Consider the following 18,666-nt stretch of genomic DNA (forward strand, 5'->3'; position numbering starts at 1 on the left):
CTGCAGGCCCAGGGCCACAGGCAAAGCACCCAGTTGTCCCTGCAGAGGCCACCCTGGACCAGCAGCTCCCAGCAGGTCCCACACCCATGAGTGAGCTCACCTGGGCGGCAGCGCCCCCACCCACACGCAGACACCCAGCAGACTCGCAAGGGTAATAAACGCTTGTTTAGGGCACTCAGCTTTGGGATTGCCAAGGAACCATCGTCGGTGGAGCCCAAAACCAGAGCCCCCACCCGTACCTCCACTGCCTTGAGACCACCGAGGTACCAGTCGATGCAGGCTGGAAGCTAATGGGTGGTCCAGGGCGCAGGGCACACCATGCGGCGGCTACAAACTGAGGTCAATCCACGTGCAGTGACGGGGACACGGCCCCGACCTATCTGGTGAGGGAGAAAGGCAGTGGCTGGTTGGGGGGTGGGCCAGGACCCCAAGTTGTTCCACTGGCACAGACCCCTCCCTCGCTCTGTCTTCAATATCAGAGCAGGAAGTACTTCCAGGGAAACTGAGGCACAGTGGGGATGGGGACATCCCAGAGCCTCTGTGTGAAGTTGTGGTTGTCCCAAGGACCTGTTCACCTTGGGAGCCCAGGGCATCCCCCAGCCCCGCAGGGACCAGCAGACAAAGCCAGGGCCCAGGAGGAAGAGGAACAGAGCCAAGGGGAAGAGGGGGTGGGGCGGGCTTCGGTGCCAGACGCTGTCCAGAGCCTGCAGCAGCGGCCAGTTAATAAGCAAGAATAACAGAGAGAAGGGAGCGAAATGTCACATGCACGCTGATGCCATTAGCCACCCGAGAAGGGAAATAGCACATAATTAGGCCGGGCCTCTGTTTGCTTTTCTGCAGGGGGAGGGGCCTGGGCCTCCAGGGAGGGGGAGAGGGAGGATTCCAGGGCTGGGGCATCCGACCATGGGCCTCCCACTCCCCACTTCCGGGGCCTGACGGACAGGCGGAGGAGGACAGGTGGTGCCGGGCTGCGTCCCGTCTCCCGCGCAGGCCGCCTTGTTCAGCTGCCTGTTTGTTTATATTTCCCTCCTTATTACCCAAGTCACAGAAACACCCGAGTAATCGCTGTAAAATTACACACTCGCAGCTAATTCGGGCCCAACTCTTGGCACCGCAGCCGCGATTTAAGGAGAAATAAACCAGGCTTGAAACACAAGTCGGCAGGAATACAAATCTGCGACAAGGAGGCCACCAGCCCCTTGCCCGTGCCCGGCCAGGCGCACAGGGCGAGCCATGCACGGCGCCAGCCTGGCCCTGCAGCCTGTGGGCTGCCGCTCCCACCGCCCTGGCTGCCTCCGACCTGGAGCCACGCTGGGGGCTGTGCTAGGGTCCTCGCCTTCGCAGACCCTGGCCGCCCTCCCCGTCCCTACCCCCTTCCTCCGAGGGTGCCCAGGTTCCTCTCCCAGAGGAGGCACCTGTAGCCACCAGTCTACCACTCATTCACTCATTCATGTGTTTCTTCTTTTCTTTAAAGATTTATTTATTTATTTGGAAGTCAGAGTTACAAAGAGAAGGAGAGGCAGAGAGAGAGAGAGAAAGAGAGGTCTTCCATCCGCTGGTCCACTCCCCAGATGGCCAAAACAGCCCGAGCTGCGCCGATTTGAAGCCAGAAGCCAGGAGCTTCTTCTGGGTCTCCTACACAGGTGCAGGGGCCCAAGCACTTGGGCCATCTTCCACTGCTTTCTCAGGCCACAGCAGAGAGCTGGACTGGAAGTGGAGCAGCTGGGACTTGAACCAGTGCCCATATGGGATGCCAGCACTGCGGGCGGTGGTAGGGAGCTGGACGGGGAGCTGAGCAGCTGGGCCTCCCCCGGCACTCGGACAAGGGGTGCGGCTGTAGCTGCGCTGGGCCAAAACGCAGTCTCAGGAAAGGCTGTGAGCGTGGCCTGAAGCGGGAAGCTGCTGGGTGCAGAGCGCATCCGGAAACAGCAGGGCCACGGCCTGCGGCAGGGAGACCCGCAGGGCGGTGAGCGGCAGCTGGGCGGTGGCGGCGGGCGGCGGGCGGCGGGGGACTGACCTGGTGCTGAGGCCACCACAGGGAGCCGGACAGCAGGGAAGGGGGCCGAGTGAGGTCTGAGCTGCGGCCCCCAGAGGGGCAGGGGGAGCCACGGGCCCAGGGAGAAAGGGGGTGGAGAGGGAGCCCAGAGGCCTGGGGACTTGGATCTGGGGAGGAGCTGGGGGCAGGGCTGTGGACAGAGACATTTCCAGAGGCTGGGAGACAGCAGGAGGGCAGCTCAGGGGCGTGGGGCTGGGGGCTGAGGGGCGCAGGGAGAGGTGGCGAGGGCGCAGGCATCTGCCCAGCGGGTCTCCCAGCTCCAGCTCTGGGTCACTGAGCGCCCTTCCCCGCGGTCGCTAATAAAAGTCAAACCCGCCTGGAGCCACCATGGGGGTCTGTTTGAAGCCAGGAGGGGTCTGTGGCCTGGGGAGTGTATGTGTTGGGGAGGTGCTCCACGTGGCAGGTGGGGACCCACAGGGGCCATGGAGCTCACCACGGGGGTTCCATACCTGGAAGCAGGAGGGGCAGAGAGACGACAGTGGCTCGGGAAGCAAGCAGCGCGCACCTGTGCAGAGGCCACAGACCAGGCTCCGTGGGCTGCGTCACGGGAGGTGTGGCTGGCAAGGCCCCTCCCTTCCCCCTCCTGCCTTGGGAGAGCCGAGAGGACCCTGAGCTGAGACGCAGGAGGCCGGAGAGGACCCGAGGACGCTGTCGGGGGCTGAGCCCCTCTCCCGCCTTGTCTGCGTGAGTGTGGGGGAGCACGGGTCTGCTCAGGCGGCTGGGTTTCCCCCAAGCACATGTTAGAGCCTACGCATACATGCATGCACACGCACGCACACGCACGCGCACACGCTGTGCTCCTGCATGCCTGTGTTGCACAGACTTGCACATGCGTGTACACTTGTACATGGGGAGGGGCTGGACACGAGGCTGAAGCACCCAGAATCAGCCTCCTAAGGGTCCAGCCGGCCCCACCCCGCGGCCCCCACTGCTCAGCTCCCTCTGTCTGCTGTGAGCTCCTGCGGCTGAAACAGCAGCCTCCACCCTGGGGTGAGCCCCGGAGTGACCACCAGCGGCCCTGGGGGAGGTGGACACTCTCTCGTCCGCCCGGGGGACGCTGAGAGCAGAGGCCCCAGGAGCCTGCAGAGTCCGGCTCCAGCCTCGTTACTCCACGCGCCCAAGGATGTCTGTCTAAGGGAAGGCTTGCTGTCGCCGAGTGAGGCTCGATTTAGACCCCTCAGCTGGGTCTGGGGTCCGGCTGGCTGCCGCCTGTCTCTCAGGGGATAGCGCCCTCCAGGCTCTGCAGACCAGGCCCTGAGTGCAGGCCGAGGCCCCCAGCCTCCTTCCCCCAGGCCCCCAGGCCCCCGGCGGAGCAAGACTTCAGGCTCTCTCTGCCGCAGGCAGTGGCACTGGCCCCATGGCTCCCTGCGCGCCTGAGCCCTGGGCTCCTCCCCGCGTATCTCTGGCTCCTGGGATGAGTGCTGGGCCCCAGGGAGCCGGCCGCAGAGCTGGGCTGATGGAACACTGTGAAACCAAGCAGACGCGTCCCCAGCCCTGAGCTCAGGGTCAGGGCCGTGGTGAGGAGGAGGAGGCTGCCAGGAGCCAGGCGGGGCACCTGGCCCCAGGGTGGCCATGGTGGGGCCTCTGTGCTCCTGCTCAGCCTGTGAAATGTGTATGTGCGTTCATTCTTGTGCACATGTGCACGTGTGCACGCATGTGTGTGTGTGCGCGTGTGTGTGCTCAATTTACGGCCTGAAAAGTTGGGCCACGTATGCAAGTCAGCCAAGAATGTGTTTCCACCCAGCCACTCACTGGGAGCTCTGCCCAGCGCCCTCCAGGTCTTCACGTCGGTGCCTTTAAGGCAGCCTGGACCCGCCCACGAGGGTGCTGCGAAAAGTTCATGGAAAATGCAATTAAAAGAGAAGCTTATTCTGGGTGCAAAAACATTTGGCGATCGCAGTCGAAGAATCCTGCAGCTCTGGGAAGCGAACACGATGAATAGAAACCGTGTGGGTTTCAAAGCGTTTTCGCACAGCACTTGAGCCAGACTGCTGCCTGCCAGCTTGCTGATCAGCAGGAAGCGGGACTGGAAGCGCAGCAGCCGGGACTCGAACCTGCACTCTGATAGAGGTGCCGGCGTCGCAGGCGGCACAGTAAGCCTGGGCCACAGCGGGCTCCTAGACACATCTTTTAACCGCATTTTCCATGAGCATTTTGAAGTAGCCTTGTGTTAACACAAAACGCACAGACACGGAGCCTTCCGACCACACAGGGAAGGCCCCACCTGGTAGATCCGCTTCTGGAACCTCCCTCTCCCCTATCAGCTTGGGGCTAGTTCCATGACGAAGGTGCACGGTGTACACGGAGCTGCCTCACTTCTAACTCATCAAGTTTTTTAGGACGCTGAACAACTCCCCAGCGGATGGGCTGTTTCCACACTCTGCCCCCAGCACATCCCGGGCAATCCGGCTTGCTCGCCCAGCTCCAGCCTCTGGTCAGCCAGCAGGTGCACAGGGCCCCCCCGGACCAGGGAAAGCGGCTGAGCCACAGAGGGGCTGAGGCCCAGGGCAGCACCCGTGGGGCACTAGAGGCTGCGAGACAGCAGTGGGGAAGTGGGGAGCACCCCCTACTCCCACCATGTCCCGTTATTCACTTCTCTGGTTCTTGCCTGATGTAGCCTCAGCTAGGGCTGAAGACCCTGAAGGGTCTGTGGGTGGAGACATCGCAGCTGGCTGCCAATCAAAACAGGGACAGGGAGCTTGGGGCTGGACTGGGACTTCATGCGTACTTTCAAGGTCACAGCCAAGGGTGAGGGGCTGGGGGCTCACTGTGTGTGTTTGGATACTACGGGGCTTGAATCCTGGACAGGTGCAGATGCTGGTTAAGCAGCTCAGAGGAGGGGCAAGACGTGCCCTGGCCGCACAGGGCAAGGGCCCCCACCTTTCCCGTGAGCTTTCTCAGGCCGGGTCTGGAGCCCAGCGGGCCTGCCGCTGCCCTGGGGCTGTCGGCTGGGTGGGCAGCAGTGACAGACAAGGGGCCTCTCCTAGGAGGACAGGGCACCGCGGGGCCGACACCGGCTGCCCGAGTGCCTCCATAGTGGCGTGGCGTGGCTCAGCGAGTAGCAGTCCGGGGGTCGGGCAGGGCTCAGGGATGCTGGCACCCGTGGGGCCATTCTGCTTCGGGGGTCCCAGGGGCAGGATCTGGGGCGAGGCTCCAGCCCTGTGGCCTGAGGCCCAGTCTTCCTGGGGCAGAGAGAAGGCAGGAGCCGTGAGTCAGCGCCCACCTCCACCCTGACTCAGTGTCCCCACCTGGACTATCTGGGTTAGGCCCCTGAGACTCTCCCCTGGGGTTCCCTTCCATCTCAGGGGAGAGTAAAGCATTCTGGGAGTTCAGGTGGGGGGGGGGTTCCCAGAGGGTCCTCGGGCTCCAGGGGACAAAAGAACAGGAGAGCCGGATGCCGCTGTGGCAGAGTGGGGGTTCAGGCGCGCCTCGGCCCCCTCACTCCCAATTTTTATCTTCCCTGCAGGTCTTGGTGGGATGGAGTGGAGAACTGGGCTCTGCTGGGTGCCGGGAGAGCCGGCCTGGCTGGGGGCCCCCGGCATCCTGGGCAGCACCCCTCGGACCCCAGATCTGATGGGGGCTCCCAGGGTGCCCAGCTCTATGTCACCGTCCATCGTGAGCTCTCGCTGGGCCTGGGGGACCTGTGAGAGACGAAGCCGCAGGACCGGCCAAGAGGGAAGCCCTCAGGCAGGGCAGGCTTCCTGGAGGAGGAGGGGGATCAGACACCCGGATGGAGCCCTCACCACATCCACCTGCCAGGCTCGGCCTCTGCCCCACATTCCGCGGGGCTGTGAAGCAGGGCTGGGAATGGGTTCTTTCCCAGGGTTTACTGCCGGGGCTGGCCAGAGCCAGGGGTCAGGAACCAGAACCATTGGAGCTCCAGCTTCCATCACGGCGGAGAGGGAGGGGCAGGCAGCTGGGGGCTTTGGCCTCGGGGGCGGGGACATGGCTGGAGGCACCGCCCCCTGCACACTCGGTTATCCAGGCCCCGGCTCCAGCCCCACACCCTAGGGTCCTGGCTCTGCCAGTGTGACCGAGCCCCTTCCATAGCCCCAGGGCACAAATGGGAGGCTTCTGGATCCGGACAGACAGACGGACGGACAGGTGGGCAGGAAGGGGTGCATCAGAACGGGACAGGGTGGGCCTCCTTCCAGGTCTGGGCCTCTACTTCGACATCTGCACAATGGGCACGGCTGGCCGGACCACTCCTCCAGGCAGGCCCAGCTGCAAAGGGCAGCCGTCAGGGACAGAGGGTGGGTGGGGGGATCTGGCTTGGAGGGGATGCCCGAGGGGAAGGGTGGGCCGGCAGGAGGCTGGACAGGGTCAGGTCTGTGCCTCCCCTCGCGCTGCCCAGATGGCAGCAGCTCCTCCACTCCCCGATGGAGGCCAAGGCTGACGGGCGAGAAGGCGCCACAGCCAGGCTGTCGGCGAGTGCCCCCTGCCACCTCAGCGCGGCTGATTTGCATACTATTTGCACAAATTTGCATAATTTAGGAGGCAGCAGGGGCTCCTCTTGGGCAGTGCCATCCGCTGTGATTTCATGAGCTTTGAAGTGGCCCTTTCTTCTCCCGCCCACTCCCCCCGCCGCTGCCGCCTTCTCTCTGCGCCCGGCTGTCAGATCCTGTCCTCGCCCGGCGTTCTGGGGCTGCAGGCTGGGCCTCCCCAGCTTTCTCAGGCCCCCGAGGGAGCCCGGCGGCAGCTGCCGGGGAGAGCTGTCACAGAGCCTGACACGGGTCCCAGCCCAGCACACAGGAGCTCTGGGGAGCCTGGGAAAGCCCTGCCCAGGTCTCCACCGATGGACCGGGCAGGAGTGAGTGGGTCCTGTTTGCTGACAGGGCACGGGGGCACAGGGTGTGCCTGGGGTTTTGCAGCTGATGGTGGGGAGGCCGGATGCATGTCCCCACAGGAGGGTCACAGGGCTCCGTCCCTGCCCTTCCGACATTTTTATTTCTTGGGCTGGCCAGGACTCTTTTGGGTACAGGTGACACTAACTCAACTCCAGTCGGCTCAATTAAAGAGGAAAAGAGAGACTGGAGTTATAGTCTCGCGGAACTGAGAGAGCCAGGGGAAAGTGGACTTCAGGCACAGTTGGATCCAGAGGCGCAAGTCCTCTCCTGAGGACCTCTTCTCTCTGTCTTTCTCTGCCCTGGTTCACTCCCTGGCGCGGACTCCAGAGGCTCCCCTGGTATCTCCTCGGGGCTCTCGGTCTAGGCAGACCGGAGCTGAAGTCCAAAATGAAGCTTTATTGGTTTGGCTTGGTCACGTGCCCCAGCGTGCACCAATCTGTGTGCTGGCTGCATGGCCACACCCAGGTCACACGCCCACCCCAGCATGCAAGGACCAGGTGAGTCCCTCTGCCGGAAGGGTGGGGGGAAGGCAGGGAAGAGGAGCAGCCAGCAGGCAGCCGGTGCCTCCCCAGTGCAGGGGGCTGGGGACCGGATGGCAGGAGGTGGGGGGTGGGGTGGGGGAGACTCCTGAGGCTGTGTCTGGGGGCAGGGAGGACCTGCACGGGATTGGAACCCAGCCACGCGGGTGCTGGGCGCTTGGTGGGGGACGGGCCTGAGCCACCGACCTCCGAGCGTTCTGGCTGGAGCAGAAAGGACCACGGAGGCGGTGGGTGGGCAGCAGGGAGCAGGGAGGCCCCTGCGGTTCCTGCCAACAGGTGCGGAACAAGCCCTGGCCCCCCACAGCCCTGTTTCCCCAGCAGCCCCCGCAGCCAGCCCAGGCTGGAACTGCTGAGTCCGCCTCCCGCCACGGCCAAGCTCAGCACTTCGCTCCCTCCGGTCCCTGAGCTGTCTGGTGCGGGGTGGAGGCTGCAGCTCAGGCACGCAGCGCCCCGTCCTGCCCTCACCCTGCGCTGCCTGTGGTCGCCGAGCCGTGGGGCTGTCGGGTGGGCTGCTGCTCCTCAGGACCCTGTCCCAGGGTCCAGGCACTGCCCAGGCGCTCAGGACAAGCCAGGCCTTTACTGGCCTTCTACTCGTCCGTCTTCGACAGCTGCAACAGAAAGGTGGTTATGGCCAGCGTCCTGTTTCACACACAGGACCCCGAGGGCTTACACACCTCGCTCAGGTGCCGCAGCTTGCAAACAGGTGGCATTTGAACCTCGCAGACCCTGGAGTCTCCACATTGTCCCCAGCAGCTTCCTCTCTGTGCCTCAGTCTCACCACCTGCACAATGGGCAGCCAGAGGCATGGGCGGAGCAAACAGGGTGTGAGAAGACTTGAGCAAATGCCCCCTAAGCCGGAGCCCTGCCAAGAGCAGGGGAGGGCGGAGGCTGCAGCCCCCACAGCCCTGGGCCAATGCAATGTGTGCTGAGCTGCAGGGTGGGAGGGGCAGAGCACGGGGGCGGGCCTGTGGGGCTGGAGCCTGTGGCGAGCAGCTGCCCGGGGCGGAGGGAGCGGCTCACGCCAACCACGTGTGCAGGATCCCAGCTGCACGTGAGGAAGGAGGAGGCTGGAGGGGGGGGGCAGGAGAGGGCTTTCTGCAGCCAGAAGACACAGGGGACCCCGGGGCAGCGGGGTCTCCGCCCCTCTGCTCACACTCAGGCCCGTTCACGGTTGTCCCCTGCAGGGTTGGTGTTGTGCCCCTTTCCCAGATGAGAAGATGGGCTCTGAGGAACAGAGCCCTCGTGGTGCCCCCAGCTTGGGTTCCGGAGCCCCCGCCAGTCACTGTGTCTCCAGGACCACAGGTTGCTCCTGCAGGTAAGTCTCTCTCCATTCCTCAGGCGGGTAAGCAGAGGCCAGGTGCTCTCTGGGCCCGGGGTTCTGCCCCTCCCGATTCTCAGTGGTGGGATTTCCAGCAGGCCGGTGGCGGGAGAGTGCTGTGCACGTGTGTGTGCCTGTGTCCCTGAGGGTCCCTCCAGCTGCACCGTGCAGCCCTGGCCTCCCCCTCTGGGCATGGGCTGGGCACAAACAGCCAGCAGCCGTCCAGAGCGAGAGGGGGGAGAGGGAAGCCAGAGCCGGGGGGCAGTGAGCATCTGGCCCCACCCATGACACATGGCCCAGGTCTCAGGGGACTCTTCGTGAGGGGCTCCTGCAGCCCTTGCGTCCCCCGAGGAGAGCGCTAACCCAGCTCTCGCCTCCTTCCTCGGGTTGGGGGGTGGGGAGTGGCATTGCAGGCACAGTGAGCCCCATCTGGGGAGAGCTTTGGGGTGCCTCCCAGCTTCGCCCTGTGGGTGGCTGAGTGAACGCCTCTCCCAGTCCTTGGTCCCATAGGCGATCGCTCTGTGGGCTGGCTGGCGGTCACCTAAGCTGGGCCCTGCCCCCACCCTGATCTGGTGAAAGGTGAAGGTGGGCTGAGCGACTGAGCGCGGTGGACGCGTCCCCTGGACGTCCCTGATGTTGGCTTTCTGGACGGACAGAGCAGGCTCCTCCCAGGGGGAGGATTGAGGGACCGTGGGCACAGGGCAGGGATGGGGTGGAGAGAGCTGCTCACCTGGGCCTGGCTCTCCAACACAGCATAGGGACCCCATGTCTCAGAGTGGCAGCCACCAGGGGCATGGGGTAGGGGTGGGAGTGAGCCTCCTCCTCCCTGGAAGGCCCCCCTACTCCCAGAGGGTCCAGTTCCCTGGGAGAAGCTCCCAGAGGTGCACCTGTTACCCTACAGCCTCCCACAGGTCCTGGCTTGAGGGAGCTGAGAGCACTCCCAAAGCAGGGAGCCCCCTCTTCTTCCTTAGGTCATTTCACAGGACACACAGGGTGACTGGCAAAGGCGGCCCTGTCTGGTAAGGCAGCCACGGGCCACGCGTGGGCCCCGAGCACCTGCCACATGGCTCGCTGAGGCGAGGTGTGCTGTGAATGTAAAACGCACCCCGGGGTTCGGAGACTTAGAACAGTTAGAGGATGTAAAGCAGCTCATGAATAATTCTAAATACTGATGACATGCTGGAACGACCGTATTTTGGATGCATTGAGTTAAATACAATATATTTAAAAATACATTCACCTTTCTTTCTTTCCTTTTTTTTTTTTTTCAACACGGTTGTAGAAAGTCGAGATTCCAGACGTGCCGGCACCTGTGGCTCACGTTCAGGACTGCCGGCTGGGCTGGGGTCGGCCTGAGGACAGCTTCCCAGACCCCCTGACCGCAGAGCTGCCCCACAGGAGCACGGGGGCCCCGAGGTGCGCTCTGTGAGCCTGGGAGACTCCCTGCCCGTTCTCCGAGAGCGAGCTCTGAGGGTTGTGGGGGCCGCGATAGGCGCTGTTGTGGCCAGTGCAGGCCTTGCCTGGGGAGGGGGTCGGGGGCTCTGCCGGCTCCGGGGGGGGGGGTGTCAGGGAGTCTGTGCCCTCCCAAGTGGCTGCCCCCTGGGGAGTGAGGTCCCGACACCCTGAGCCCCGAGCGCCTACCCCTCCTGGAGCAAGCACTGCAGGGCTCCATTGGCCGGTGAGGGGAGAGGGGTTGTCACAAGGGCTAAATGGCTAACCCCTGTAAAGGGGGAACGCACACAGCCAACAGCAAGTGCTTAGCATATGGCTGGGTGCCAGTGTCCTGGAGTCACTCAGAAGAAGGGGTGGGGGTGGGGGGTTGGCACTGTGGCATAGCAGGTTAAACCACTGCCTGCAGTGCCGGCATCCCATATGGGCACTGGTTCTAGTCCCGGCTGCTCCACTTCCGATCCAGCTCTCTGCTGTGGCCTGGGAAAGCAGTGGAAGATGGCCCAAGTGCTTGGGCCCCTGCACCTGTGTGGGAGACCCAGAAGAAACTCCTGGCTCTTGGCTCCTCTATCTCTCTCTGCCTCCCCGTCTCTCTGTGTGCAACTCTTTCAAATAAATAAATAAAAATTTAAAAAAAAAGAAGATGGAGGGGGCAGGAAGTGGGTGATTGGGCAGGTGGCTTGAGACCCAGTTCTGCCAAGAGGGAGACAGTGGGGATGGGGTCCAGGGGGCCTGCGGCCCCCTCCTGGGAGGCCCTGCCACTGCCCCCAGGATGCTGCCCTGTGGAGGACTGGAGTCCATGCAGGCCTGCCCGGCCAGCTGGCTGGGGCTGGGGAAGCTGACCTTGAACCCTGGAGGACGGGGCTAACAGCTGGAGGACCCAGGAGCCCCGGCTCTGCCAGACCCCCGGAGAGCCCGGTCGTGACACGGCTAGAAATGCAAAGCCCAGATTGCAGTTTAATTATGTATTGATTAAACGGAACAAGGCACACACCCCCCTCCTCCGGGAGCAGCCCGGGGCGCCTGCTGGAATTTCAATCCTGCTCTCCCTGCCCACCCCACCCCCTCCCGCACTGCTGTGCCTGCTGAGACAGGCCCTGCCTCCCACCGAGGGACTGCAGGTGGGCCCTGGCCACCCAGAGCTGCCTCCCTGCCTCTGCCCCCAGGGCTCTGCTCCACCTACCATGCCCAAACCCCTGTCCAGCCAAGGTCGTGCCAAGGTCAGAGGCAGACCTGGGGCATGAACCTGTCTCCTGACCGGGTCTCTCCTGGGGTAGGGCATGGCTCTCTGGAGCGTGGGGACCCCAGGTGGCCCGGAGACCCTGCCCTGTGTGTGAGCGAGCTCAGGGCTCACCACCAAGTACTTCGGAGCGCCTGTTTTGCGCAGATGCTGCCCTCAGCCGGCCTGGGGCTGCTTGAGGCAGTGCTGAGGCGGCCGGGGCTTAGTGGACAAGCAGAGGTAGACAGGCAGGGGTAGGGATGGAGGACCGGAAAAGCATTCCAAGGAGAGGAATGGTATGCCTGGGGACTAGAGGGACTCAGAGGCAAAGACAGGCCCCTGTGGCCACAGGAGGCTGGAGCGGGGAGTGGGGTGGGGGTGGCAGCCTGCGGTGGGCACGATGGGGTGTCACGGCCGCTTCCCTCTTCCCCTGGGTAATGCCATTTAGAGGAGTTGCCAGTTCCTTTCCAGGACCGGGCAGCCAATCTGATTCTGGCCACTCAAAGCCGAGAGGCTGGCCGGCTGATAGCTGTGAGCGGCTGAACCTGCCAGCTCCGAGGCCCCCCACCCTGTTTCTGGAATTCATGGTTTATGAGCCAAACATTTCGCTACGGTTTAAAGGCAGTACTGTGGCTATCTTGTGACCGGCAGTCCAAAGAACCCTGACGGATGCATGCGTGTGGGGACCAGCACGCCGATGTCCGACTTCACCCTTGGGAGCCCTGGGCAGCTACTGAAAAAACCCAACGTGGAAACATGCTTGTTTTACAGACATGACTTCTGGTGCTGGCGCTGTGGCACAGTAGGCTAAGCTTCTCCCTGCGGCGCCAGCATCCCATTTGGGCGCCGGTTCAAGTCCCAGCTGCTCCTCTTCTGATCCAGCTCTCTGCTATGGCCTGGGAAAGCAGTAGAAGATGGCTCAAGTCCTTGGGCCCCTGAGCCCACGTGGGAGACCCGGAAGAAGCTCCTGGCTCCTGGCTTCGGATCTGCCCAGCTCTGACTGTTGCAGCTGTTTGGGGAGTAAACCAGCGGATGGACCTTTCTCTCTATCTCTCCTTGTCTGTAACTCTACCTTTCAAATAAATAAATAAAATCTTAAAAAGCAAATAAAATAAGACTCCATCAATACAAGTATACTTAATGCTGCTGAACTGTAGTCTTACAAATGATTACAAAGGGGCAGGTGTAGTGGCATCGTGGGTTAAGCCACCACTTGGGACTGCCAACCCTGGAGAGCAAGTGTGGGCACAGGAATTGTGGGCTCAGGGCTCCGTGGGCACAGATAGTCCTTCGTGGGCACACATGCTGGTCAGGGGTTGAGAATCTTGGCCCACAGGTGACACCAGCCATCTGGGGTGGGCGGGGCCTTTGGGCACCAATTGCCTGTGAGGACCCCCAGGCTCAGAGAGAAGAGGCTGCCCAGGCCCAGCTGCCGGGAAAGGTGGAGACTTGGCTGAGGCCATGGCAGCCGAGTGCAAGCCCCGTGGCCTCGTCCCGCCCAGTCCACGGGAGGACCCTGGCCAGAGCTCTTCTCCCCGGGGTGGGCACCAGCTGTCCCTGGCCGCCTTCCCCCCAGGGCTGTCAGAGCTGTTTGTTTTTGTGCGTGGGCCGGCGACTGTGAAACTGACGCGAGCGCCACGGAGCGTGGAGACTGTCAGCAGAGCGGCGGCCTGTGAAATTAACATGATATCGAAAGCGTCAATGCTTATTTACTGGAAGTATCTGGACAGGACGCCAAGCGGGCCTGCGGCTGCTGCCTCCAGGGTGACCGTGGGGGTCGCCCCGCCCGGCCCTCCTGGGCAGCCCCCAGCCCTGCTGGCAGGCCCGGCGGACGCCCGCTCTCCTCGTGACTTGCGGAAGAAGCTGCGCTGGAGGAAGTGGGGTTCCCCGAGCAGCCTTCCCGAAGCAGACCCTGCACCTGTTCCCCCGTCCCCAGGCCGGCAAGGCCCGGAGCTCCCAGCAGCCCTCCTCTGGCCTCAGCTGATTGGGCCAGGCTGAGGTCACCTGGCTCAAGCTTGGCCAATCAGAGAGTGGGGCTCCTGGGAATTTGAAATCCTGGGACCAGGGTCCGGTTGTGCTGCAGGGACCTGAAATACAGGTGTGTTGGTGCATGGCAGGGGCTGCCATGGCAGGGCATCGGGTTCAGCAAAGCGCGTGTGGATGGTGCGGGAGAAGGCTGGGGAGCAGGCACCAGGAGGAGAGTGGAGGATGTGCAGAGATCAGCCCCAGGTAGCGCAGGACACAGACAGTGACCGGCCTAGGAGAAGGAGGCCTAGTGGCTAATTCCCCAGCTGGCTTCCTGAAAGTCCCTCTGTTGGGGTGGGCTTATGGCGCAGTGGGTGAAGATATCGCTTGGACACCCAACAGCCTACCTCGGAGTGCCTGGTTCAGGTCTGGCTTCACTCCTGATCCCAGCTCCCTGCTATGCACACTCGGGAGGCAACAGGATGCCTCAAACCCTGGGTCCCTGCCACCACCACGGGACACCCACCTTGAGCTCCCAGCTCCAATCTGGCCCAGCCCCAAGCTGTTGTGGGCATTGGAGGAGTGAACCAGGGATGGAAGATCTTTCTCTCCCTCTCTCCCTCTCTCTTTCAGTCAGGCTGGGCAAGGCCTGGGAATCTGGATTCTGATCCCATCTTCTCTTGGTGCCAGTCAGGCCCTGGGAGGGGGCAAGCCTCACACCTGGCCCCCAGTGAAGTTTGCAAGGCAGTGGTGGTCTGTGTCAGGGCCACACCCTGGAATCACCTGGGAGCGCTGGACTCCCGTCAGCCTGGTGCACCTCCCACCGGCCTCTGTGAGCAGGAGTTGGGCTTCGGCTCCCCCTGGGGAGTCCACTGTGGAGCCGGCATCTGCCGGACCTAATCCTGGCCCCTCCTAGCTTCTCTGGGGAATCTGGAGCCGAACGTGGAGGCTGAGTGAGGGGCTGTGGGGAGCAGGGGCTGCCCTGACCCAGTGAGGCAGCACTTGTGCAGAGGGCGCCAGGTGAGCTGAGCCTCGTGGAGAGAGGGCGAGTGCATGCCTGCCCGCCCCGCCCCCAGGCTGGCCCGGGCTCCCCTGGGATCCCAGTCCTTGTTGGGGGACCTTTCTAAGCAGGTTCTGTTCCAGGCAGAACAGTCTTGGACACTGAACCAGCACGCTGGAAGCGGAGATGCGCCCCAGCCCGGAGCCCACACAGCATTCCCCCGGAGGGTCCACAAAGGGCAGCCGGCGCCGGGCGGGCACGCGGCAGAACCCAGGCACTGTGCGGCAGCGATTACCGCGGGTTTATAGAAACGCGCCCCAGGGTGCCCGCTGATGAGTGCCGAGTGCAGGCATAAACCCCGGTGTGCCAAATCACTTCCAACACATCGCACCGGAAGCCAATTATGCAAAGCAGGGCTGAGCTGAGGGGATGGGGATGGGCAGGAGCAGAGGGCGGGGCTGACCGCCTCCTCCTCTCCCAGAGAGAGGCCGTGACTGGGGCAGGGTGTGTTGGGAAGCCGAAAGCTAGGATTTCCCATGGTCACTGCCACTGTTGCTAGCCAGGCTGTGGGGGCCACACAGCCTGCTTCCCCAACCCTGTGCAATTCCTCCTAAGGCCCAGCACTCACATCTCTGATCCCAACTCCAAAATGCACACGAGCCCAGCGCCTGGCTGGCCAGAGTCCACCAGGCTCTAAGCTCCACTACGACGGGGAGTTTGCCCTCCCTCATTCTGTTCCTAGGGACTGGCCTCGTGTGGCCAGCACTGTGGCACAGCAGGTGTAGCTGCCACCTAGAACAATAGCATCCTATGTCAGAGTGTCATAGATGCTACTGCTTCCAATCCAGCTCCCTGCTAATGAGCCCGGGAAAGCAGCAGAGGATGGCCCAAGGACCCGCACCCACGTGGGAGACCTGGATGAAGCTCCTGGCTCGTGGCCTCTGCCTGGTCTATTGTGGATATTTGGAGAGTGAACCAGTGGATGAAAGATCTCTTTTTCTCCCTCTCTCTCTCTCTCTGCCTTTCAAATAGATAAAAATATTCAGTTAAAAAAGAAAGTAGGTGTACAATGAGTGAGTGAGAAGGAGGGAGAGAGGGAGCAGGATTTACTGGCCCATTTTACAGATGGGGACAGTGAACCCTGGCGACGGAACTCTGACGGCAGAGCTGAGCTGCGCCTGCCCCAGAGTCGGGAGGGAGCCCCAGGGAGACAAAGCAGCAGCAGATTCAGGTGGGATGGAGGAGGCCAAGCCCCCACTGTGCCAGCCCCTTCCTGCGGAGGAGAGCCCTGGCTCTGGCAGGGACAGCCGCCCCGTGCCGGGGAAGCAGGGGGACCGGACAGCGGCGCTTGGTGCAGATGGGCCCTGGGCGGAGCCGCACCGCAGGGCCGGCACACTGCAGCATGGCCGGAGTGCCTGGAGAGACAGGTATCCATCCGCTCGAGCTGGGCCATCGAGACTGACGCTCACCACGGTCCTTCATCTCCACGTGCCGCAGGGCCAGGACCTCCCCCCTTGCGCCCCCTCCCCCAGCCCCCACGGTTCTGAATAAAGGCCGCGTGGGGAGCCCACAGAGGGGGAACAGCAGCAGCACCGCTGATCTCATCCCCACCCCCCACCAGCGTGGGAAGGTGCCTGTCTCACAGCGGGTCCCAGGCCAGGCCTGCGAGGCGGAGCTTCTAGCTCCAGACCACGCGCTCCAAACCCCTGTCCTCAGCCTCGCCTCCACCTCATGGGGTGCTTCGCGCCCCAAAGTGTGTGCATGTGTGTGTGCATGGGTGTGTGTGCATGGGTGTGCATGTGTGTGAGTGAAACGGGGAAGAGGGTAGGAACACCCCACAACACGTCGGGAGGCCTGCAGGAGAAGCCGCCTGGGCACTGAGTCACTGGGGCTCCCCAGTCTTTCAGCCAGGTGCCCTCCCTGACCCCCTGGGCCGGCTGCACGCGGCACACCTGGCCAGGGCGCTCACCTGGCGTTGCTGGGATTCATTTTGGCCTCCGTATCTGGGCGCTTCTGAGGCACCCCTACCACTCCTGCTCTCCACCCAGTCCTGCCCCTACCGGTTAAGAAGCCCCCTCCCACCCATCCCCCATTCGGGGCACAAGGTTCTGATGGGAGGCGGGGTCCCCCGTGGCCACGCCCACTCCACTCTCCTCCCAGCCTGCAGCCGGGCAGCCCGCTCAGCCCGGTTGCCTAGGAGACAGCGCCCGGTGCGCTCTCATTGGCTGGCCCCGCACAGGGGCGGGAGTGAGCTCTGGGCGGCTGCCCTCCCCTCCATGTGCGCACGTGGGTGCAGGCTCACGTGTGTGTGCGGGTTGCGTGAGCCGTGAGCACAGGGCCGGCCTGCAGACTGCGGGATGTAGGCGGGCCGCGGGCCCCTGGGAGGCCCAGGATGGTCGGGGCCTGGGAGCCTCGTTGAGGTTATGCTTAGCCAGATACACCTGTGTGGGCGTGTGTGCCAGCCGGTCTGTTGCATGTGCCAAGAGCGGAGCTGCTCTCAGGGTCTGTGCATTGGTGTGCATGCACGGGGAGAGTGTTGCGGCTGCGTATGTCCCCAACATCTCTGGGCTGCCCTTTCCCAGTGCGTCCCTGTGGAGCTGCTTCTGTCTGGTGGGCGCTGGTGGCGTGGGCTTGCACCAGCGTCCAGGAGGTTTGTGGAGACACAGATGGCTGTGTCAGTGTGGGAGACCATGGGAGGCTGTGCACAGGTGAGCACGTGCGGAGTAAGGGGGTGTGTGTGCGGAGACGTGTGCGTACCCACCCTGAAGAAGAGGCTCCGGCCTCCACCTCCTCTGCTCCCATACCTCACACCCTTCCTCCTGAGGCCCTGAGATGTGTCTCTGCGCCCAGGCACCCTCCACAGCTCCCCAGTGCGGGACAGGTGCTCAACAGAACACCCGGCTCAGGTCCCCGCGTCAGCCACACCACCCCAGTCCTACCAGCCTGCCCGAGGAGCGCCAGAGCCAGTGGGGGCGGGGTGGGGGCGGGGGTGGGGTTCTGTCTCTGGCACAGGGGTTTCAACAGCAGTGTTGGAGTGTTGGAGGCAGATTCTCCTCCAGAGCTAGGGGACTGGGGCACAGGGATGGAGCCCCTTGCAAAGCTGGCATGGCTTTGCATCTCCTCTGCCTGCTCCCTTGCTGACCTGTAACTGTCCCTTACCCACCACTGCCTATGGGACGCTGGGTCCACAGCCACAGGGCGCTTGCCAGGTGTGTCCCCCACCTGCTCCTCTTCCTATAGGTGTGTTTGGGAAGCTTTCTGGGAGTAGGGGGAGGCTGGAGGGCCCAGCTGGGCCCTGGGAACCCCCCCTGGGCCGCACTGGCCTCCTCAGGGCTTGCCCCCCCGCCGCAAAGAGCAATCCCACCCCTCCCCCACCCACCCCACCCTGCCCCCAGTGCCCCTGCTCTGGGCGGCCACAGGAGCCCAGCGACCTCACAGAGTCTCTGTCCCCTCCAGCTGCTGCACAGAAGGGAGCAGCTGTCCTCCGGGCTCACCGCCAGCCAGGCACCTGCGGGGGGTCGGGCTTCTTCTCCATGCCCCTGGCTGCTGTGTCTTTCGCCGGTCCCGGCTCCGCACTCACCATGGGGCAGCAGATCCTGGCCAGCCCTCAGCCGCTGTCTGGGCTGCCTGGGCTCCAGGGTCTATCAGGGGCAACCCTCGCTGTGGAGAGGGAAAGAGAGGCAGAGGGGCAGGGCAGGCTGCCCGGGAAGGGCACAGAGGATGCCAGGGGCCCCCCGGCCCCTGCCCACAACCCGGCACAAGAGGTGGACATGCTTTGCTGTGTGGGCCTGCACAAGTCCCCAGGCATCTCTCGGCTGACCGTCCCAGGGGCCCAGGAGAAGCCTACTGACCCGGTCTCCCCCAACTCCCATCCAGACCTTGAGAGTGCCCCATCCTGCTTCCCTGTCCCCACCCCCTGCTAAATCGGGACAGAGTTACAGCCCCAGCTTGGCCCCACCCCTGGGCCCATTAACTGCCCGCCTTGCTCTGAGCTCACGGGAGTCACACAGCTGCCTGGCACAATGCCGTGCCCGCGGGCTATCACCTGCCCCCACCCTGACAGCCCAGGGGCCACCTGCTGCCCATCCCCCAACCAGTCTAGAGCCAGGGGCCAGAGCCGCCAGAGGCCTTGCTCCCCTACACACCCTAGAGGTCACAGAGCAAACTGTCCACTTCCCAGTGCTGGGCTGTGGACAGAGGTTGGGGGGGCAGGCACCTGGGAACACAACCCTGCCCAGTGCCAGTGCTGCCGGGGGTGCTGCACCCCCTCCCC

This window comes from Oryctolagus cuniculus, chromosome 12, assembly GCF_964237555.1.
Source record: "Oryctolagus cuniculus chromosome 12, mOryCun1.1, whole genome shotgun sequence".
In the NCBI taxonomy this organism is placed as follows: Eukaryota; Metazoa; Chordata; class Mammalia; order Lagomorpha; family Leporidae; genus Oryctolagus; species Oryctolagus cuniculus.